The 25221-nt window shown below is 37.6% G+C and overlaps 1 protein-coding gene and 1 pseudogene across 2 annotated transcripts in view; one reads left to right on the top strand and one right to left on the bottom strand.

The window, feature by feature from the left end:
* Positions 1 to 1877: 1877 nt before the first annotated feature.
* The window catches only part of LOC147481285 (uncharacterized), a 29972-nt gene continuing 6628 nt past the window's right edge, over positions 1878 to 25221 (bottom strand). Inside the window, exon 6 of the mRNA XM_086578888.1 lies at positions 1878 to 1938. The gene's annotated coding sequence lies outside the window, so the exon portion shown is untranslated. The remainder of the gene's footprint in view (positions 1939 to 25221) is intronic.
* On the top strand, positions 5808 to 8417 carry LOC147481286 (uncharacterized; annotated as a pseudogene). Its single transcript, XR_015205459.1, has 8 exons — positions 5808 to 5918; positions 5991 to 6045; positions 6113 to 6163; positions 6228 to 6320; positions 6399 to 6476; positions 7490 to 7640; positions 8173 to 8295; positions 8414 to 8417. The product of XR_015205459.1 is annotated as an uncharacterized LOC147481286 (transcript).

Genomic DNA, 25221 nt, shown 5'->3' with positions numbered 1-25221 from the left:
TCCTTAAACTTGAGTAGTAGTAGTAGGCTAGTAGCTAGTGCTGTCAAATGGGCCGGGTCGGGCCAGCCCGGCCCTCAAAACTTACAACCCTCACACATTGAGGGTCAGGCCAAAACGGGCTAATAGAAAATGTATGAAGCCCTTGCCCGTCCTTCAGCCCATTATAGAGGGTTGAGGGCCAGGTTAGAGAGTTGGGCTGAGGGCTGGGTTAGGAGCTTTTTTTACTCACTGTAATCTTTGGGTGTGGTTAGCAAAAGACAGACAAGGACTTCAGACTCCAGCAAATTCAGGAAATAAAAAATGTACATGTCCAATTAGTACAAGTGTACACCACATTTGAAAAGAACACTAGTGCTGTGATACTCAAACTTAGCCACCACCCACACCACATCCTAAACTTTCTTTATTCGTGGACTACTAGGTCAAAAAGACCGTGTATGTCACATTGCACGTAACAATACTCTACTTCCTCGCTTCAACAAACCTACATAATGAATTTGTGGGCGTGCATAAAAAACATGTCAATCCACACGGCCATCAACTTATCGTTCAATTATCGCTTCTAACTGAAAAAAGCTTTCATCCATGACAGTTGGGGACTATTGCTTGGAGGATGTCTAAAAAAAATACTCTCGGGAGAGTCGAGAGTGTAGCCCATAGAGGAGCACCACAGCAATTTTGTGAGATTGTTTTTGATATTTAAGTCTCGATGAGTTACCTACTCACCTCTCATAGTTTTGTCGGCTTGTCGCAATATTCCCAATCCACACTCCCCCTGTCAGAAACATAGAAAATTAGGTGCTCCCCATCAGCATCAAACACATAAAAACCAATATATAAAGAGGCTTGGTACAGAACAATTTAAAACAAACTAATATTCCTATAATTTAGCAAACTGGGCTAATATTATGCCATTCAAATTTCTGAAAATGGTGTTCGGAAGAATCCAGCAGCTAGGATAAACTATTTGGGCTTCCATGTTGAACAATTTTCACTCCTTACTACGGGTAAAGAATTATCGTTAAATAAAGCAAACAGATAATAAGATGCATTCCGAAGTTTACGACAACATTAGAATTGATACACATAATAATATCTAGGAAGTACAAGTAACAAGTATCTCTAGTAAGTTAAATTTTATATGGTAGTACAACGATAAGACTACTCTATTCCATTTTCGGGATACCCTCTAACTTGATTTTGAACTTTGTTGCTCCTCAATGGGTGACAAGTCCGACAAAAGACTTACAAGAAGCTTAAATGCGCAGAACTATTTGATGTTGTTGGGAAACAACAGGATGAGCTTCTACAAAATTATCTGATGGCTTGCTCAAAGAGACACTTTTGTAATAGAAAAAATTTGTAAGCAAAACACATTGGAATTGTAAGAAAGCACCTATCAATGGCAGACGATGTCCTATCAGCAGAGCGAAAAGTGTGCATATTAACCATAATAAGGGGTAACATGGGTACATACCATTTGGCTCGCCTAACATGAAGATAACCAAAGGCTGCGGAAGTGCAAAATACTAAACTTCAAGAGACTAGCGTCTTCATTCAATATTGAAAAATCGATCTTATCCCATACTACAATACAAACACTTAGACCCAAAATAGAGTGTTGATTTATGGTTACAAATACATGTATAATGTTTGGGATCCAACCATACAAAATGAGGAACAAATACATAGTTTAAGTCTCAAGTGGTTTATGGCCCCATCCATGTCATGATTCAAAGAATCGGTCATGACTTCAAGGCATACTGAACATGCAAAGACAACGAGTCAACGACAATATACATGCCTTTTAAGAAAAATGTGGTCTGTAACCAACTTGTTACAATAAACTTCATACACATTAACAAATAACAGAACTTGGCGTACCTTTTTGAGTTCAGTGTTCTTCAAGTGACCAGTGCTACTAGAAATGAAAGATAACTGCATAAGAAGAAAACTAATATATGGTTAGACAAGCTTGTAGACTGAAAAGCTAATTGATCAGCCAAATTAAGTCAAAAGCCATAATGCACTCAAAGAATTTTGCGTGTAAAATACACTGATTTGAGCAGCCAACTCAGATGGCATAAACCAATTGTATCACTACCAAATATGCAAAATTTACATTGCAAGTCTAAAAAATGTGAAGGCAATCTCAAGTATCGGGACAAGGAAATTAAGCTACATAAGTACATAACTAAGCAAAATAACATAGAAATCACCATACACCATCAACTATTCTTGAAAGGTAACACCGAGTCACCGACCCACCATAGCACTACACAAATATATGACTGAATATGCAATGTGATACCTATACCACCACAATCAAGCAAACATAAAATTAAACTTAGTAAGACATAGTAATACTTAAAGAATAATAATTATTATAAAAAAGATATTGAAAAAACTAATCGTACCCTTCCAATAAATGGCCTAGTCACTAGTCAGACCATTCATCTCCCCACCAAAAATTTATCCAAAATTACCTACAAGTCTGAATTAGGAAAATGAAGCATGTACTTAATACTTGTTTGATAATGGAACGCAAAATGTAACCAAAATTTTATCCCCTTGTCCAAAATAGACATCGGAGTTACAACTCGAGATCCTACATCAGCTCTTCCATCAGCTTCACACCATGATCTTGGAGCCCTTCTTCATTTTGAAACCAATCCTTCAAGCACATCAAAGCCTCAATAGTCTTCGGCAACAAAGAGCTGCGGTACTTGCTGACCACCCTTGCACTAGCGCTAAAAGCTGATTCCGATGGAACTGTAGAAACAGGTGAAGTTAGTAAATCTCGAGCCATTACCGACAGAATTGGATAAATACCTTCCTAAGTTTTCCACCAATCCAAAACGTTAAATGGTGGCTCTTTGTCGACTTTAATGACTGGCTGCTCCAAATAATGTTGCAAATCAGACTTGTTAGTATTACTAGAAGATGCTCTCCACTGTAACAACAAGTCAAATACAATGTCAACATCATCACCAGAATTAGGAACCGGCTGATTCAAACCAAATTCAGTATTACCCATTTTCTTTTCATATTCTTCAAAGAGCTCAGCCAATTTGGTTTTATAAGTCTTCATTTTCAACTGATTAAATGTAAGTTCTGAGTTTGGTACAACTTGAGGCTCATATTCATAATTCACACAACTCAAGAATCGTAAACTTGTATCGGGGATCCATGCATGAAGCCAACCCAAGAACCAAAGGAACATCTTTCCAATATCTATCATATTTTTTTTCTCATGCTAGTATATATAGGTTTGAAAGCAGGTTCACTATCACATTTTTTCAAGACCAACAAGATTTTACTCAACTGATAACAAAAGGCACTAGATTGTGACATACCGACTCCACGAAAACAACTTAGTCGATCCGGTAAACCTTGAAAAGATCTCTAATAGCAACAACATTTTTCCAATCGGCAAAGAGTAGGAGTATTTGCATACTCCTCACCATAAAAGAAGAGATCAATAACTTTTTGGTGCGGTATTGCATCTCTCAACATTATAAAGGTGGAATTCCACCGAAGTCGGAATGTCAGCGGGCAATCTTTTTGTCTTCATGTTCAAAGATTTACAGGTTCTCAAAAACTTTTCCGGTTTACCTTGAGAAGACTTGAGATGTTTCACACTCTCTAATGTTATTAAGGGACACCTCAACATGCTTTAATCACGCTTTTACTATCATGATTCATGACATGTCTCGCATAACGAAGATGACACAGCTCTACTTAATGTAGCATCACCAAAAATTTATCTTTCAACTGAGACACATCACTATCATTGTTAGACGCATTATCCAAAGTTATAGTTCCTATCCTATCACATATCCCCTAACTCAACAAGTTGGCATACATTGCATCACTAATCGCTCTTCCAGTGTGAGGTGCAGGAAGCACGGGGAAGCTAAGGACTCGCTTTATGAAGTTTCAGTCTTTTAGTTATAAAGTGGGCAGTTATACATATATCCTATCTTCTCGATTTGACGTCCACAAATCTGATGTTAAACAAACTTTACCAGGAACACTTCTCAAGATATCTTTCAAAGCAGACCGTTCTTCTTGAAAACTCAACATCACATCACTTCTCATTGTTAAACGACAAGGAGGTTTAAACTGCGGACCAAATGCCATCTTAATCCATCTATGAAAGGTTGGTTTCTCAACTTTCACAAATGGTAATTCCTCAACGACAAAATACCTAACAGTTTCTCGACGGGGAATTATCTGATTAAACTTAAAGGAATAAACCACACCATTCTCAGTTCTACCAATTATTGTTTGACCCTTCTCAGTTGAAGTTCTAATAACACAAGATTCTGCATGCCTACGAAGGTGACTAGTCCCTCCCCTACCCCTAGTAGAAAGAGGAGTTTCACAAATTTTACAAACAGCACTATATTTAACAGACCCATCAGGTTTTTTTACTTCACTACCATCGTCATTCTTATCAGCCTTAACATTAAAATGGTTCCAAACAGAAGATCTTGGGCGTTTTTGACCAATGGATACTGAAGTAACTGTACTAGTAGGGGGATTAGAACCAATTGACTCTACGGCAACTGAAGGTTCAACTGGAGATTCTACCTCATAATCACAATCCAATATGTTATCCATCTAGTAAAGAAAATATAACAAACTGAAGGAAGCAAACCTAAGGAAATAATAATTTGTAACGCAGCGTCGCAGCGACAACTCTGCATTTAAAAACAAATGAGTATATAATAGAATATTAGTATTTATTTTGATCGATGAGAGAAGTAACTAATTTGAGGACAGTATTGAAAATCATTTTACCTTGACAAAGACACTTTGATGTGATTCAAGGACTTCTTATAGCTTGGTTCTCCACCACTACCAAAAAACAACAAAAAAAAAAAAAAAAAAAAACATATGAAGCTTAAACTTGACTTGATTGGGCTATAAAATCTCTCCACTCACAACTTCAATAGTTACATAACTTCCTATAAAGATGGAATTTCGTTTAGAAAGATTTAGTGAAAGATGCGGAAATCTAAAGTAAAGAGATATCTCTTTGCAAGTTATAAAAGTAATTGTATTTATTGCTCCCCAAAATAAAGGAGCGTGAGAGATGAAGAAGCCCACAACTTCAACAGATTACATAACTTCCTATAAATATGGAATTTTGTTTAGAAAGATTTAGTGAAAGATGGAAATCTAAAGTAAAGAGATATCTCTTTGCAAGAGTTATAAAAAGTAATTGTATTTATTGCTCCCCCAAACTAAAGGAACGTGAGAGATGAAGAATCGAGTGGCCAAGAAATACAAAAGTGGAAGATCTAACACAAAACAACAGGTGACAGAGAGACCATGGCCCGATCTCCCACTAGATATCATGGAAAACATCATGAGACATCTATACTATGCAGATCACGTTTGTGCACTTGCAGTTTGTAAGAGGCGTTCCACCATTGCAAATTAATGTTATCAATTAATTAATGAGGTTTAAAACATAAAATAATTGAAGTATAAAAAGAATGAAAACTAATCTTGAGAGATTCAACCCAGAGGCAACCATGGTGAAAATGAGAATTTTGGGAAAATAGGGTTAGTTGTTTAGTACTTTTATATTAAGTACAATGACAACTTTACCCAATTTCTAAAAGGGCAGATATTATAACCCTAAGGGTATTATCAAGAAAACAAAAATTTTAATATGGTAATAAGGTAAATAGGTAATTATAGATGAGGGCCGGGTTGTGGGCTGGGCTTAAGATTTGAAGTCTAGGCCCTTACCAATGTGGGCTTTGTTTTGACTTTTGACAGCACTAGTAGTAGCAGTAGGGTTTTATGAAAAGCCTTTCTGAAGTCTGAACCAGAATCTTGTTCTAGTTATTCGAAATGAGGAAGCTCAATCGGCCCACCGGTCATCGTATGTCCATGTTCAGGTTGAATTCGAAATCTTTATATTATTATTATTATTTTCCTCCTTATTTAAGTTTTTACTATTTTTTGTCTAGGACAATGGTTTCTCAATTGGTCAAGCATGAACGCATTGAAACAACTATTACAAAGGTGAATGGTTATTTATTTTATCATTTTATTCAAATTTTTATGAAATTAATGTTTATTTTTCCTTCAGGCCAAGGAAGTTCGCCGTCTCGCTGATAACATGGTGCAACTTGGAAAAGAGGTATGTGTACTGGTAGGTTTATATGTGCTCCATAGTCCACGGCATAAACACTAGATCATTCCAGGGCACTCTCTGTGCTGCAAGGCGTGCTGCTGCTTTTTGTGCGGGGAGATGATGTCATTCACAAGTTATTTACTGAGCTGGCTTACCGCTACAAGTATGCCTTTCATAAGTATTTCCCTCATTTTTTGGGATTCTGTGTATCTCATCGTCCTAGAGCTTTCTGTATATGCAGGGACAGATCAGGTGGATACACAAGAATTCTCAGAACTCGCATACGTGTGGGGGACGCTGCACCAATGGCTTATATCGAGTAAGCTTCGATCCTAAATATATTATCTTCATAGCCTTATTTCGTTGGGAAATGAACTCTTTGGTTAATATATATAAATCTGATTTCTCTGTTGGCAGGGAGCAATGCCAATCCAGATTAGGATTTTATTTTCCCGTTAACTTAACTATATTTTGTTCCCTTTTTGCAATGCCCTTTACATTCTGCCTACTTTCCTCTTAGTTCTATGTATACTTTTATAAGCTGTTGAGTTCCCTTCATGATTCTAGTTCTGCAAATAGACCCTGTTTTGCTTAATTGCTAAATACTCCGTTTCTCAAACAGAATATGCTAAACAACAACACTAGCTTTACCATTATATACAGTTAAGGGGATTTAATTCACCAGAAAGAAAGGAAAAAAAAGGAGAAGATGGATGAGAACTTATTCAATAGGAAACATCCAGATCCTTTCGTCTCATTTTGTTATGTCTAAGTTATCTAATTGTAGCCTTATCATATATGTTGCTGTTGCTTAATATTCCAAGAAAGCCATATTCGATGGACAGAGTTTCACAATCATGGTTGACTGGATGAGGTATCTTAACATTGCAGAATCAACTATATTCTAGAATAACTACGTTGCTAGTTGATACCCAAAATAGAATAGTTGGAAACTACCTAGTTTCTGAAATCCATTTTTTTTTTTTTCCGATAAAATCTGAAATCCATTGTTTAAGCAGCTAAGTTCCGTTATGTATGTCATTGGAAAGTTTATTCCAGTGGTGTTTATCTTTCCTAGCCTTTGTGACATATTCTGTTAAGCCTGCACAATCTGCATAATCCAACTGTTTTCTTGAATCCTTTATGTGAAATGCTCATCACAGTTTTCCTTCTTTTCCTATTATTGCATGGAAAGTAGGCTATGTAAATTATTGTATGATACCTATGTTTAGGAATTAGCAGTAATCTTGGCATGTGTGAGTGTATGTTGAGCATTCATAAGCTACTTGGTGTAAAATTAAATACTTAGCTTGTGTTTTACTGATTGTGTAGGTTTGTCGATAGAGAGAATGAACTCAGGCAATCAAAACCACCAATTCCGCTACAAGCTCAAAGAGCACCGCTGGATCCATGGACTCGGTCCACGCCTAACCAGGCAAATGGCACGCCCTAAAGAGGACAAGTCTGAAGGCTTATATTTGAAGTAGGCGTCAAGTTACCAAGAATTGGAGTTTTGTTTACAGCAGTCATTTAAATTACAGAACATTTTTGCTCAAAAAAATGTGAATTGGGTTTTGTAATCTGAATTGCCCATTAAGATGAAGTGGGTATAAAGCCGAATGGTAGGATAGCTGACTAGTGACTACCCTTTGAGATTTGCATCGAGCATTCAGTTCACGCTTAAATGCGTGATCCAGTTCAAAAACCCCCTCTTGTTAGTTTTCTGTATGTACGGAACAAGAATGAATGCTTCTTCCTATATTTAGCTCTTATATTAGTTACACCAACACCACACATGATACTTTTGGAAGCCTTATGCATTTAGCTTATTACGCATTATTAAGATTATATATATACTTTTATTTTTCCAAAAAAACAGTTTGAGTTTTGAGGCAAAGGCATTCAAAGAGCTCATTTTTGTCCATTTTTTTTTGTATTTTTAGAAGAAAGAAGAAGAAAAGAATGAAGTTTGTGTTGTGGGAAATTGGGTTTGTTTGTTTTGTTGTTTTGAGTAGATGGGTAAATGGTTTTGAGGATTTGAATGTGACTGAAGTTTCAAAGTTGGATGGGTATAATATTGCCCCTTCTTTGATGGTTCCTCTTACTCTCATTCAAGGTGCTGATGCAAAAAGGAGCAGGTACTTCCTTTTTTATTTTTTCTTTATTGTGTTTGTTGTTGTTGTTGAATTGTTTTTTCATAATTACAATTTAAAGGTACAATGTATATCAATATGATTTGTTTTTGTGTGTGGGTAGCTAGAGTCACCATAATTACCTCAATTCAGATACTTTCCTACATTATAGTCTTGCTTTCTTTGTGCATCCAATCATTTACATTGTTTTTGACCCCTTTGGTTCTTTAGTCCTGCATCCACTAGTACACTATTGATTACTATTATTTGTAATTTTAATTTTTTACTGTTTTAATACAAGTGGTGTATTTGATTTTACATGGGAAACATTCTGATGGCAAACCCAAATTTTAGTTTATTTTTTTTAGGAAATAGGAGGCATCATGGCAGGGGAATTTTCCCCATCCTCAAGAATGGGAAGAATTTGAGGGCAATTGGGGAATCTTAAATAGAAGAATTTTTAATAAAAGCTTTTGATGGTGGAATTTATGCATGCTTCTTATTTCATGAAATTTTAAACTAAGAATTGGTTTTCCAATTGGAATCCCTCCCCAGCCAAGTTTTTTATGCCTTTAAACTTCTTTTTTTCAGTAGAGGACTTAATTTCATTTTTTGATTTTTATTGCTGAGGAAAATTAGGATTACTTTATTTTGTAATTCTAGATTGCCTTATAAAGGACCTTAGACCAGCCGAATTTCCTGCTTCAACCCATCATATATATATATTTTTATATTTTGAGTCATTAGGATTTCTTCGTGGGCTATATGTTAGTTTGTGGTTAGATATCTAGCACTAGCTTATACATTTTTTTTAGTGTGGTTCTTCAAAAAGAGATGACATTGACTCTTTGCTTGCAATCAACTGATCTTTATAGTTTGTCTGGATGGTACACTGCCTGGTTATCATTGGCATCGTGGATATGGGTCCGGAGCAAACAGTTGGATTGTCAATTTGGAGGTAAGACAACATGAAAGACACACTAGATTCTAATTTATGGTTGCCATGTTATTGTTAACTCTGGAGTTCTGTTTTTTCACCGAAGATACTTTGGAAATGGCCATTTTTAAGTAGATTTGGTCTTTGCCCAATGTTTAAATATAAAAAATAAAAATTGTTTATCCCGTTAACTTACGTTAATCAAGGCCTTAGTTCTTAGCTTTAAACGTTTCCCAAAGTCATATGTATATAATAAAAGTTTCTGCCCCACCCCTTATGCGAGTTACTGGTATCATGCCTATTGATGCAGACATGTTTAGGTGTTACTCCCACAGCAGGCATTTCCCTGTGTTTCCAGTTATTACTCATTCCATAATATTATTGTATTTGTATTCAGTATTCCTGTGCCAGGACAAATGAGAAAATTAGTTATGAGTTATGGAGGTTCACTTTAATCATCACCAGTTTCGATATAGTTTCATGTCAGAGTACCATAAAGTAATCATTTAACTTACAATTCTCTATGTTTTACAGTTTTCTTCACATGGATTTTGAGAAACTAATAATCTAACATCCCATGTCTAGTAAACTTCTTTTTGATGCTTTCAAACTTCCTCTACTGCACAAGAAATTATCAGATAATGCAAACGTTTATATTCATGAGAAATTTGACACTTTTTGAAATTTGAATCAATTGATGGCAGGGAGGAGGATGGTGTAACAATCATAGAACATGTGCTTTCCAAGACAACAACTTCGTCGTGGATCATCAGCGATATGGAGAAACAAATACCATTCACGGAATATTAAGCAATAAAGCTGAAGAAAATCCTGGTTTTTCTCTCAACTAGATCCCCTCATTTCCAGTGATACAAGTGAATGCTATCATTCTTTTTTGTAATTGTCTTATTCTAGATTGGACATCCTTGATGCATCTGCGATGGTGCATCTTTTACCGGTGACAGTGAAGATCAGGTTGCTTGTGATTTTGATCCACTATTGCACTTCTATCCTTTGTATGCGTCATTTAATCATGGCTTATGCTTTATGAAATTTAGTATACTTCTAGGTCTTTGCTATTGTATTATTACATATTATATCATGTACTTGTGTTAATTTCATTTGACTATAAATTATGAATGTACTTGTTATATACATTGAAGTCTTTCAGTTTTCCTGTTGGTCCTAATTTCTACAAGCTTAGTCATTTGAAAGTTTTGAAAACTCTAAAGCTTTGTTCCTACTCATAGCCATTTCTTTATGGAATGAGAAATGACTTTGCTTCAGATATCAGCCTGTAAGCTACATTCTTTTATGTTGCAACAATTCTTGAAGAATGGTCCCGTTGCGTGGCTGAACACATATCTGTGACCATCATAGGAAGTAATTGGCCAAAAGTATCCAATTTTCTATTGATTTATTGTTAACCATGTGGGCATCAGATATCTAATAATATTTCCTCAATATTTGCAACTCATTCTACGCACACTGGTGCATGGTTCGTTGGTAAATTTTTCCTTGCTGGGGCATCATTAATAGGCTGGTCGCATCATCTGAGCTCAACAATTTCGTTTTACTTAGTGTGATGAGTGCCATGAAACTGATTGCATGTGTTGGGAGTTAAAAGTGCCTCGAGAAAATTTGGTTTGGGGAGGGAGGGTGGGTTGGAAGATCAAACGAATACCTGGTTATACTTTTTTCTTTGTTAATCTGTTGAACATTTATTTTACTTGCTTCAACTATTCACGTGATCTTTGGGTGAGCAATAAGGTGAAACTTCACTTTGCTGTATCATAAATTTGTAAATCTTTTATGCTGCTCATGTGGTGGTTATAGATTCTGTGTCTAGGCAGCTCATCTTCATTTCGAGGACAAAGTATCTATGTAGCTGATATGGAAGAGCTAATATCAGCGGGGAGTGCTATGCCAATCAGGTTTTGATTCAGGAATATATTGCAATGTTTGTTGGCCTTTCTTTGTTATTTTGATCAACTAATGTTGTTTTCTGCTGCAGGCTCTTCTTTCTGGATGCTCTGTTGGGGGTCTAGCAACTACTGCACTGTGATGAGTTTAGGGGCTATTTTCTAGTAGCACAAAAGTGAAGTGCCTAAGTGATGGTGGAATGTTTCTCCATGCGTGAAATACCCGATACTATTTTCTGCTCTGGTTTTATTGATGTTAGTTTTATTTGGTTTTCTTGTTATCTTTTTCCCCAAGTATTTCATGCAATCCTTCTTATAATCATAGGGAGGCGTATCTGGAGGACTTTACCCTAAGAAATATGTTTGGAGGTGTTGTAAAGCTTACAGGTATGTATCACATGAGAATCTTCTGTTGCCTTGTTATTCACGTTATGATAAAATCTGATAGCAGACAACAAAACACTTGAATTCTGTTAGGTACAGTGTTTCAGTCTATTTTCAATGTTTCATTACATCATTGGTTCTCCACTCAACTTTAGCGTGATTCTAGTCTGTGGACCGTTCAATTGAATTCACCAATGGGATCAAAGTCTATTGGCTAAAGAGTTGCAATGTCATCTGATCTATTAAAGTCTTTTGTTTTTAGAAAAGTTATTGTATAAAAGTTGGGTTTCTATATCTTTTTCTTTCTCTGAGGTAAAACTGTCAAATCTATTAGAGAAAAGTGGAATGTGCAAGTTAGGATGAGCCGATCCTACTAAAATAGAAAAAACTAAAAGGGAAAAGCATAAGATAGACACCATCCACCTATCACTCCTCTCGGATGATAGACTCCACCGCCAATGCAAAAACCTGGAATGGTATTTCATTGAATTCCTTCCACCGCTTACACCAAAGGAAAAACAATCATTTGATATAAAGAATCATCTATAAATTGGGGGCACTTGGAAAGTCAAGGAGGTGAAGCACCACTTAGGGGAGATTGCTAGCGTATTGGGGCGTGGTGTGGAATCGTTTCCTTCACATATATGGGTCTTCCATTGGTAAAAGCCAAAAAGCAAATCTAAGGTGATAAAGAAGTAGCGACTCTGTTGGTGGGATGGGAAGCTAAATGCCTCTCTAAAAAGGGGTGGTTGATCTTGAGTTCTTGACTAAGTCCACTATATCAAACATTCCAAATTATTATCGTTCACTCATTGTTTCTTTGGGAGTGGTGAAGCACTTGATAAAGTTGTTTAAAAGTTTCTTGTGGGCAGTGAAGGAAACAAGGTATAATTCTCTTTGTCAAATGGGGATAGAGTAGCCTTCCCAAAAGAGGGTGGTTTAGGTTGTAAGCATGTATCACCAATGAATATAACCTTCTTGGCAAAGTGGCTATGGAGATATGGTAAGAGAGGAGGACCATTTTGGTGGTGAACGCAGTATGGAGATGGAGGAAGTAAAGGTTAGTTAAGGAACCAGCTTGGTATTACATTTTGGGAGGGGTATCACAGTGGGTGGGGCAACTTTGTTAAAGGGTTCCTTTTCTACCAGTACCAAAGAGTTATATCTCTTTTGGGACAAGACATTTGGACACCTCACTTAAAAGAACAAAGGTGGAATCTATTTATTAGCATCTAACAAAAAGAACATTTGTTTTGGATTATAAGGAAGGAGGTGCTAATGATGTGGAATGGGATCTTGTACTTTGAAGGGGCCTTAATTAGTGGGAGATTGAAAGTTCTATTTACCAAGTGGTTAGGAGGTTTAGAGAAGTAGATAGATTAATATGGTTGTGGGAAAACAAGGAAGTGCTCACAATGAAGTCATTTAACCAAATCTTGGCAAGTGAGTATGCTTTGGTTGTGCTAGAAGAGAATGAGAGCCTTGCTACTTTTCCACACTAGAGGGTTTGAAGAATTCTATCCCATTTAAAATGGCTTTCTTTTGTTGGGGGTTTTACTTGGATAGCAGTCAAACTATCATACAATTTGAATGGAGGGATATGAATATCAACGTTGTGTGCTCTCTTGCAATGATATGGAGGAAAACATGGATCATCTTCTTCTTGCTTGCCCTTTGCTTATGGATTTGCTAGCTATTCTTCACATCTTTCAACATACCTTTGGTGCCTCCATCTGATTTGAAGGAGGCTTTGGGGAATGATATTGTTATGGCTCTACCAAAGCCAAATGTGAATGCCATGGAGAATTGGAAGGAAAGGAAAAGGAAAAGGAGTTTATAAGTTGGTGGGAGGAAGTTAAGGAGGTTCTCTTTGATGGGCATGTGCTCATCATTGTTTAAGGGAGTAAGATCTAAAGATCTTATGTGTAATTAGGATGGCTTGTAAAGATGAAAGCACTTTTGTAATTTAGGGAGCTTGTGCGACAAGTAGCTTCTTGCTACCTTTTCCTTGAAGCCATGTATGTAATGAATGTAATCCCTCTTATTGTTATAAATGATGATGATGTATAGAGAACTTTTACCAATAAAAACAATAAGAATCATTTGTGGAAAGTCATGATCCCTCTTCTCATAATGTTCCAACTATCGCCAACCAAAGACCCAAAGATTGGTTAAAATCTTAGTTGGGTAAGTTGTTTTTAAACCTACGGGGTAAAAAAGCTGCTCTATAGGACATTCGCAATCTCAATGAGTATTGTCGAAATCGATTTATTATGCAATACAAGAGTAAATATTTTAGTTTAGGTATAAAACTTTGCATGTTTAGTTTTGTCATCTATTCTCAGCATTATGTATCTTGTATTGGTATGCTAATGTATGTAGATCATGAGTGATTGATTCAAATTCGCCTGTTATTCTGTTGATATACATTTCACGTAATATCGATTTACAAATTAGCGTACATATCACATTATTAGCGATGTATATTTGCATTTTGTCATTATGGAAATATTTATCGATGACACAAGTTTGCCTATTTATAGCTATCATTATGAGTAAAGTACCTTCACGCTACTCGCACCTAGTATTGTATGAGTAGATCGTATTTGTATGTTTGTATTTTAAACCTTGCATAAATCTTAAAAAAAAAAGTAATAATAAATTAATTAATTAATTAATTAATTAATTAATTTAATTTAATACCACCTTTGCATAAATTTTAATTCCATAAATCTTAATCATATTCCAATGGTGTCTAGGAAACTTGAAAGATTGAGGTTACTTAATTAGAGGCCCGTGCTTGCACGGAAATCCTCCTTCATATCTATCTTGTGACTGCTGTTGGTTTATGCACACGTATTCCTAGCTCCACTTTGCTTTCGTTAGCGGCGGCTTTAGCATATGTTGTTCAACCCTAATGCTTAAGATAATAATAAAATTCGAGTCCCTAATTCATTCCTTGTAAGTTAGATCTAATTTTATGCTTGCATGAGATTAAAGATGCGGGTTCCACTAAAGAAATTGAACAAACCTATCGTCGAAAAAAAATCGATAAGCAATTCGCGTAAGTTCTCACATAAAAATTGTTTTTCTTACGCTAATTACCTTCATCACAATCGCCGTCGCCATCAACCGTCATTATGGCCGACGATCCTCCACCAGAGAAGCCCTCTCGGACTTCTATATCTTGACGGGGAAGGACCTTCTTCTGCGATCAAAGCGAGGACATTGTCGGTGGTTTTCAGTATCCCACCAAACGTCTTCTCAGTTTGTTACCAATATATCATGGTTTGGAGCCGAAAAAACCCGTCAATCATCTTCGTAGACTTCCAAAATTGGCAACAACATTTCATCATCCAGTTTCTAAGGAACAACTCTTTGCCGGGTTTGTTTCCATTCACTTTTAGCGGAAAAAGCATCAATCGGCTAAGCGGGGACAACAATCACAATCCATGTATTACATGGAATAAACTAGTTCAAGCTTTTATGCCGGTTTTACACTTTCGAGAAGAAAACAACGAAATCTAGAAAATTGATTCTTAGTCAAAATCCTCATGAATCCTTTACGGAAGCATGGAGTCGTTTTTGATCTTTGTTAGAATGTCCTCACCACAAACTAGAAAAATTTTGTCCTTGTTCGCTCATTCTTTAATGGTCTGTGCGATCATCAAAAGAAACTCTTGATATAATGAGCGGAGGTTGCTTCATGGACAAAGGAGCTCTTGAAGCTTTATACTTTTCTTGAAAAACAAGCTAAAAAAAGGTACACGGGGGGTAACGAGCGTCCTAGATCATCAAAGGATCGTTACAAAAGCCACATCTATTTTGAGGTAAAACCCGATCTGAAATAAAAAATTTGATAGAATCCCTAACTAAAAGTAGATGCCCTTGCAGTTCAAGTAAGCGATCAACTACCAAAAACCGGTCATGAGCGTTGACACCCTCCTTGTGTCCTTTGTCTTAGTCCCGATCATCCCGATGCATATTGTCCTTTGTTATATGTTTCCCCTACTTCAACAAGCGGAGGAGGCATGTGCATTCAACATTCCCAATGCACCATGGAGACAACATCAATTTCGCTTTTGGCGTCAAAAATAACTAACAAATGGGGGCTCCTCCTGGTTTTATTAATCAACCTGTTTCGACCTACCAATAATTTTATTCCATACCGCCAAGGAAATAATCAAACAATACCAACAAGGTCAATTTCAAAATAATTCTAATGCTAATTATCGGACCAAACCGACCTTGTTCAAATTTTAATCCAAATCCCAACTATAATCAACAACTTCTAAGCAATAATCGAGAACTACTACTACATTTGCCTGACCTCGCCAACCATTACGGATAGGACAAATGAGACTTTCTGGCTTACATGAACAACAACAGCCTCAAATTTTAACGTCTATCCAACAATCACTTCAGCAATTGAAAAGAAAAGAGTCGAGAGGTGTTTCCTGCACAAGCGGTTCCAAACCCTAAACCAACAAAACACGGCCTTTGAACCGACCCCAATGCCACAGTACAAGCACCACCAACCAAGGTGAGGTGCATGCAATCACTACTCTAACGATCTGGAAAACGTGCCGACAATCGATCATTATGCGGATAATCAACCAAAAGAAGCGGGGAGGGTTCCAAGGAATCTATTTCTAATAATGAACCTACGGAAGATTCCCCGGATACAACAAAGTCAACACCTCCGAATGTAGGAAACAAGCAAGTAGACCCTTTGCCAAATTCAGCCCTAAGGCACCGTTTCAAAGACGCTTTAGCAAAGAATAAACCCGATGACAATTTTCTTTGAAATTCGAGAGACTTTTCAAAATTTAACAATAAACTTACCTTTTTCGATGCCTTAAAATTATTACCAAAACATGCAAAATTTCGAAAGATATGCACCACAAAAAGAAGAACTAATGTTCCTCAACAAGCGTTCTCTCGACAGGTTTCCATCCATTTACAGGAACACAATGGTATAGTAAAATACAAAGACCCGGTAGACCCAACGGTTCCATGCACCTTAGGTGACAAATACACGGCTACTACTCTACTAGACCTGGGAGCTAGTGTGAACTTACTTCCATATTATTTATTTAAACAACTAGGTCTTCATGAACTTAAACCTACCACCATGACTCTACGGTTAGCGATCGTTCCATAAAGTATCCAAAAGGAATTGTGAAAACGCCCTTGTAAAGTCCAAGATTTCTTCTATCCCGGTAGACTTTGTTATTTTGGATACGAGAGGTTGCATGTGATTTCATTCCTATCATCTTAGGACGTCCGTTCCTTGCCACTTGCTAATGCTCTTATTAATTGTCGAGATGGTTCCATGACCATGTCGCTCGAAATCTTCGGTCGAGGTGAATGTGTTCAAGTTGATGAAACAACTTCGAGCGACATTGATGGTAGGGTTAGCAGGGGTTGACAAACATTCCGCAAAGAGTATTTTACAAACTCTTTTCCACGAAGATGAAGTGTACCGATTTCTTTCCTTTAGCGACTTTGAGTTTGAGGGCGATGATTATACACAAGAAGTAAATGAGTTATTAGAGTCAATTACCATTATTTGACCCTACAAAATGTTGATGTCAAGTAACTTGGATGATCATCAATCTGTTTTACTACATGGATGATGATCTTCCTCAAGAATCTTTAATACCCACCCCTCAGCCCCTGAATTAAAACCACTTCCTTCGAATTAAAATACGTCTGACTTTGATGCGTGATGGTGGTCGCCACCCAGTTATTATTTCTTCACAATTAACTCGACGATCGGGGAAGCTCGTTTAATTAATGTCATTCAACAACATCGCTCGCTATTGGATGGTCCCTAGATGACATTAAAGGCATTGAACCTAATGTGTGCACCCATCGCATACACGGAAGAAAATGCAAAAGGCGTGGCGTGAACTACGCCAAACCTAAACCCTACCATGAAAGATGTGGTCGAGAGAGGAAGTGTTAAAATTACTAGATGCTGGTATTATTTACCCTATCTCCGATAGTGTTTGGGTGAGTCCTGTACACGTAGTTCCAAAGAAATCGGCATTACAGGTTGTGCGAAATGATAAAGATGAATGCATTTCCGCCGTATCCCAAAGAAATGGCTTAATATGCATCGACTATCGCGAAACTTAATGCCGCCACTCGTAAAGATCACTTTCCACTTCCATTCATCGATCGGATGCTCAACGCTTAGCCGGTCATGCCTACTTCGCTTTCTTGATGGTTATTCCGTTATTTTCAGATAGTAATAGACCACGGCTGATCAAGAAAAAAGACAACGTTCACTGTCCATTTGGTACATTTGCATATAGGACGATCGCCTTTTTGGCCTTTGCAATGCACTGGTACTTTCCAACGCCGCATGCTTCATATATTTTCGATGATATGGTTGAAAGGTTTTATGGAGGTATTCATGGACGACTTCTCAATTTATGGAGATTCTTTCGATAGTCGCGTTTTATCAAATCTTGAAAAAAGTATTTACACGTTGTGAAGAGAAAACCTTGTTCTTAATGGGAAAAATGTCATTTCATGGTTACTAAAGGAATAGTTTTAGGACATATCGTTTCAAAGGACGGAATCGGAAGTCGACAAAGCTAAGATAGAAAAAATTGATTCACTTCCTATACCAAAAAACAGTTCGAGACATTCGCAAGATTCTTAGGACAATTTGAGGTTTCTATATGAGATTTATTCAAGATTTCTCAAAGGTTGCTAGACCTTTAACCAATCTCCTCCGCTTAAAGATGCCGCTTTTGATTTCAGTTTCAGTTGCAAACAAGCCTTTGAGGTATTAAAACCGCGATTAACTACCGCTCCCATAATTCAACCACTGATTGGTCTAAACCTTTTGAATTAATGTGTGACGCGATCTTAATTATGCTATTGAGCTATCTTTAGGGCAACAGTAGAAGATAAGCCCGGTTGTCATTTACTATGCGAGTAAAACCCTTAATGAAGCTCAACGAAACTATACCACCACCGAGAAAGAGTTTTTCGCCATTGTATATCGTTAGATAAGTTTCGTCCTTACCTAGTGGGTTCTCCAACTATTATTCACATCGACCATGCGGCACGCCGTTATCTATTAGCTTAAAAAAAGATGCAAAACAAAGGTTGATCCGATGGATTCTCCTTTGCAAGAGTTTACTCTCGAAATTAGAGAAAAAAGTAGCTTAAAATGTGGTTGCAGACCATTTATCAAGACTTGTCGTGTGGACGTTGATATCGATCTTGAACCTATATCTGTGATTCCTTTCCGGATGAACACTTGTACTCTATTTTTTCGCCCCGCGTACGTTGACATAGTAAATTACTTAGTTACCGAGGAAGTTCCTTTATCTTGGTCTTCAGAATGACCGGAAAAAGTTTTTATCCATCGTGAAATTCTATTTCGGGATGATCCCCTACCTCTTCAAGTATTGTTCGACACTATCTAATCGTAGTTGCATTCCTCGACCGGGAACACAACGCGATGTGTTATCCTTCCGCCATGAACAATCTTGTGGTGGTCATTTTAGTGGTAAGAAAACTGCGCCAAGGTTCTACAATGTGGTTTTATTGGCCAACACTGTTTAGAGATGCACATGAGCATTGCAAAGCATGCTGTCGCCGCCAATGAATTAGGTCGCATTACTCAACGTAATATGATGCCCTTAAATCCAATTCTAATTGTGGAAATCTTTGATGTATGGGGCATCGACTTCATGGGCCCATTTCCAAATTCTCATGGCTTCCTATACATACTTGTAGCAGTTGACTATGTGTCAAAATGGATTGAGGCATTGGCATGTCGCGGCTAACGATCATAAAAGCGGTGGTTTTGTTTGTAAAAGAAAATATTTTCTCTCGATTTGGTGTTCCAAAAGCTATAATTAGTGAGGGGAAAACATTTACGCAATAAAATTTTGAATCATTAGTAAAGAAATATGGAGTCACACACAAAGTGGCAACTCCGTATCATCCTCAAACCGTTGGTCAAGTAGAAGTCTCTAATCGAGAAATAAAATCTATTTTGGAAAAACCGCTAATCCTTCTAGGAAAGACCTGGTCTCTACGATTATCGATGCCTTGTGGGCATCTGAATGCCTTTTAAGACACCTATAGGGATGTCTCCGTGATCGCCCTCGTTTTGGAAAACCTTGTCATCCGCCGGTTGAACTTGAGCACCGCTCTATGGGCCATCAAAAGCCCCAATTATAACACTAACATGGCGGCTAAAAAGAAAATCGGGTTAAATGAGCTTGAGGAAATTCGGATGATGCCTATGATCTCCAAATCCTATAAAGCCAACATGAAAAGAGTGCATGACAAGCACATATTGCGAAAAGAGTTCAAAGTCGGTCAAAAGTTTTGATGTACAACTCAAGATTACACATTTTTCTAGAAAAATTAAAACTCGATGGTCCGGTCCTTTTCATCGTCTCTCTGTCACACCCTTTATGGGGCTATCTCTCGAAAAACGAAAATGATGGTAAGCGAATTCCAAGTAAATGGCGGTAGCGCTTTAAACATTATCATGAGTTCGCTCTCCGGATGTCGAAGAGACTCTTTCAATGATCCGGTCTACCAGACTAATAGATTCATTTGGTGTACTTCTTTCCATGTATTTAAGCGGGGAAAAGTATGCCATTAGGGTAGCCGCCCTCTTCTATTTTCTTTTCTAAAATTCCTAGAGAGTGTGTGGTTGCAAAGCGGAACCTTAGTCCACAAAAAAACTCTAATTCAGAACCGAAAGTATAAATGTCTTCCGATAATAGAGCAAAGCGTGCCTCCGGAAAACAATGGGTACCAAAAATTTCAACTCCTTCTTTCTCCTCCCTTTTCTATTCTCTTCCCATGAACTCCAACTCATCATTTGGTCCAAATCTCACCCATCTCGAATTGGTAATGGTGGTAGTACTTTTTTTTAAAGTTTAATTTGTTTAAAAGGATGGGGTGGTGTATGAACCCATCAAACTCCTTTTCTGTCCGGTCTTGATCTTTTATCCGAGATGAGCGGTATAAGGTATATTATTGTCGACACCAGCTCAACATGATAAACTTCGTCGTCGTCCGTTGCTCCACGGGTTGGGATTCGTCTTGAGGATCGACGTTAAAAAGACTCACATTCGTCTTTGAGGATCCGGCGTTAAAAGACTCACATTCGCCTTGAGAATCGGCGTTAAAAGACTCACATTCGTCTTGAGGATCGGCGTTAAAAGACTCAACATGTATATACACGTTTTGTTTTATTAGCACCCAAAGATGGTGCCCAAAGAGAGTCGTGATATGCACCATCGGATATTTCATAGTTCGTGACGGGCAATGGATTCCCCTGTGCCAACCCCATTCGGTTTTCTATGGATTTGTTTTGGGCGGTTTGAGGCTATACCATATGTACTAAGGGTAATATTATTATTAGACCATTGCGTTGGTCAAGGATGGTACGATCCTAAACCCCAGGCCCCCAAAACATAAAGGATAAGCCCGCGGTCGGCTGGATTGGGTTCACCCAGCCGACATGAAAGTTGCCCGAGTTAAGGTTTGTTTGTGATGTGTTGTTTTATTTGGATTTCGGTGTTGTCGACCGCGTTCTTCTCGACTTGTACATTTGTATATAAAGGATAAATAAATAAAACCAAAGATTGTTAAAAAAAAAAAAAAAATGATGTTTGAATGTGATTTTTCATATTCTAGTGGATGACATTTTAATATCGATCGTTTCGATATCTCATCCGTTAAATTCGAGTTGAAACGAATCAATTTCCACGCTTTGAAATTCCGAACTTTTAGGGACATAAAGAGGAATTTCTGTAATTCATTTGTACTTGGGCCAAAATTTTGACCCGACCCAAAACCCAAGATCCGGGTACAAAGCCCCGTCCGTCCACCTCACTTCTTCTTCCACAAAAAACGGATCTTGGTCCCCTCACTATCCACTCCACTTAGCGGCATACCAAATGAGAGAATTCGGACGCCAAGACGCGGCCAAACTCCACCAACCTCAACCCCCTTCCTCCAGCACCACCTCCTCCACCTCCTCTTGATATTTGCACCATCAAAATCTAAATTATACCGCGCTATGGCAGCACGAAGACGAATTACAGTCGAGAGAAATTTCACAAATCTCTATAATTAGGGATGTTTCACCCATTTTTGATGAGGAAATTGAAAGTAGAGTGGGAATATCTATTGCATCGAATCCAGCTCAATATTCTGAAGAATTGGTGTTGAAATTTTATAATAATGGAGGTTTCGGGGTGACGAATTTTGGATTACGGATGGGATGGAACGTGAACTCATGCCGGAGTTGATTTGAATACCGCGATTCGATTAACTCGATAGCCCGACCACGTTATTGTCGAGTATCCGACCACGAGGATTTGATGTTTGACACGCTTCGAGGGGAGTACAACATCGCTCAAAGCTGGCGTGTACCGGCATTCGCCGAGGCGTAACCAATTAGCCGCCACTCAATGGTTGGCGCACAACGTCATTGGAACTTCAAAGACGTCTGACGTGAACAAGACTTTCTTGCACCTACTGTGGATCCTACAGGAGAGGAAGCACACTTTCTGTATGGTCCACTTCCTAGGCCATATTCTTACGACCAGCGTCAAATAGGGTCAGCTTATGCTTAACTTAGGGTTCCATCCGCTACTCCTTTCATTGAAACAAGGTCTTTCGAGAATTTTGGAATTTTGGGACTTGTGTTTTAGACCATTGGGACCGGTAGCTAGAGATGACATTGAGCATGATAACATTACCTCCTCCTCCTCCTTCACCACCGATCGTGTTTTAATGAAGATACCATCGCCCGAATCAATACTCCTATGGATGCCTTGAGGAACATGAATTCTAGTATGCCAGGATGATGTTTCTTCGCCAGGAAGAGATGATTACTTCCCTGAATGAATTCCAGAAGAAATGAGAAATCGCCAAGGCCAATTCGAGAATGATGATGGCTAATCAGCCAGCAATTCAATATCGGTTACTTTGATCCTATAGGCCACATTCACGCCCGGTCATTTCGGCTGAAGTTCGCCGTGGCGAAGGCGTAGAAACCTCGTTCTTCTTACGCTAACCCGAGGATTCGATAGATGTTTATTTTCTTTGGTTTAGAAATGACTATGTCATTTATTTCCCTAATGCATTGTTTTTTTTATTTTTTAGTGCTAAATTATTATATATCGGTTGATTTCTCATAATTTTGTATCTCCAGACGGTTTAAATGAGAAATTATTTATGTTATGCGAATATAGTACTTTCAAAAATATGAGTTTGCTCCTTGATTCATTGGGCCTACTCTCAAAGCCCAACGGTCGGTCGAACCAAACGGATCGATCCAAACGGTCGAAACCAAGTTATAAATACTACTCTCCTTTCCTCTTTCACTCATTCCCTTCTCTCAATCTTCACAACTTCTTCTTCACAAATTTTCAATTTCTTGACAATAATGAATAAACTAGAGGCGATGGGAAAAGGAGCGCGAGAATGGGCTATCACATTAATCGTGATAACAAGGTGTTTATCATTATTCTCTTGTCACTCATGCATAACTTGATCCGAACATCTAGATCTATGTAACCCTCCCTTTTTCTGTTTTTCATTTTGTATATTAGTATGGTGTGTTAAATAATTCTCACACATTTGTATGCGGTTACGTATTAATTAGTTGTGTATATTAGTTGTCTTTTCCTCTCTAATAAAAAATATATATATATATATATATATATATATATATATATATATATATATATATATAACAATAAAAATTAAATATAAAAATAAAATATAAAATATAAAATATAAAATATAAAAAAATATATATATATATAAAAAAAAATAAAAATAATAATAATAAGTAAAAAAAATAATAAACAAACCATAACAAAGAAAGGCCATCCAGAACTCACCGAAATAATTAATGGATACACATAGTGTTCGGGAGAAAATCGCAGACGCTACAAGGTACACATAACACTTGTCACACATGCATTTCGATTATTCTATCCATATTCTATTCTCGAAGTTATGATCATCATTTCTGAAATTACGTGTAAGTCTAACTACCCTGTGAAACTTTCCTCCGTATTTTCTAAACATTAAACCATCTCATTAATTGTATTTGGATATCTGACATGACAAAAGACTTACTGTGGATCCCCATGATCTTTGTTCATAATCACATGGGTCATTAAATACACTTGGACTCCAGATTGGTATAGCCTCATAGATTGCCTATAAATCTCTTCTTTTTAAAGCCATTCTTATTCATACAATTTTCACTATCCTTCCCTCAGCAATGGCTCAACCAAGAAAAATAGCGGCAGAGAAAGACTACCTAAAAACTTTCGAAGAAGGCGTTTTCTCCTTATTTTGACACTGAAATCATACGTCGAGGATGGACGCCTCTTCTATATCATTCAGCAGCTAGTTATTCCCGAGAATTGGTTTTGATGTTCTACCAATTTAGCGGTTATGAAGATGGAAAATTCTACTTCAATGCCTATGGACAACGATTGGAATTGAATAAGGAAATGATCTCCGACATACTTCAAATCCCACTAAAAACCCAAGAGTCCCTTGTTCAAGAGTCATCATTCGATTCCGCAAAAACTTTACTGCGAGCTACCGTATCTCATGGCGACGTCGAACATACACATCACATGGTTCTTCAAGCTTCTTTGAAACAGAATCAACGCGATTGTCCTCCACTGTTTAGGACATAATGTGGTAGGTACATCACACCAATCTGAAGTCACAAAGCCTCAACTTCACCTACTTTGGATTTTGCAAACTCAAAGAGATGACTTTTGTCCGATCCAACACCTCGACGCGTAATCACCAAGAAAACAAGGCGTCGCCAGTTCTACCCACTTTGGTACGCAGATTATGATTCGTTGGGGTTATCCAATAATATCTCCGAGACACACCCTTCAAAGAGCATATATAAAGGTACTTCAAACGGACTACTCTGTTGGTTTTGGACCCCGATGCTCGATAGATGAAGCGAGAACACCTCAAGCTCAAATTCGGCGGTTTATTTGATGAAAATGCCATCTTGAATATTATTAATCCCATGGAAGGCATTAAACTTCTTCATCGGGGTTTGGGGAACTACACGCTTCGTCGAATATCATCATCACAACTCTTGAGGATTTCCAAGATCGTCAAACGCATGATGTTGAACAGGGAGGAGATCTTGGAAAATCATTCTCAATTCTTGCAAAATCATGCTCTCCTAATGGAAAATCAAACTGTACTCTCTGCCGACCAAAGGGGACATTCAGGGATGCAACTCGGCCAACAAATATATGAAAAAATGCGGTGCAAAATATGCATCTTCTAGATCAATATCAGAATCCATGATATTACTAAGTCAATAAGTATATAATCATATATGTTATTACATTTTTCCGTCGTACTATGTATTTTATCTTATCTTTTTGTTTTATTTTGTATGAAATGCTTAGTAGGATTGTCATCATTTCCATTGTGACTAATATAATTTTAACATGTCTTCTGAGGGGGTCTATTTTCTTACATACTCATTTTTCCATCCGGTTGCCGCGTACCTAGTTTATTACTTCATCCACTATGGCATCTTCATCAAACATGACATCTTCATCATCCATGGTCCCTCCCAAAATCATTCCCGAAAGCAATCCTTTTCGGTCTATGATGGATTCCAAT

This window comes from Coptis chinensis, chromosome 8 (assembly GCF_015680905.1).
Source record: "Coptis chinensis isolate HL-2020 chromosome 8, ASM1568090v1, whole genome shotgun sequence".
Taxonomy (NCBI): Eukaryota; Viridiplantae; Streptophyta; class Magnoliopsida; order Ranunculales; family Ranunculaceae; genus Coptis; species Coptis chinensis.
This window is presented reverse-complemented; position numbering and strand designations above follow the sequence as displayed.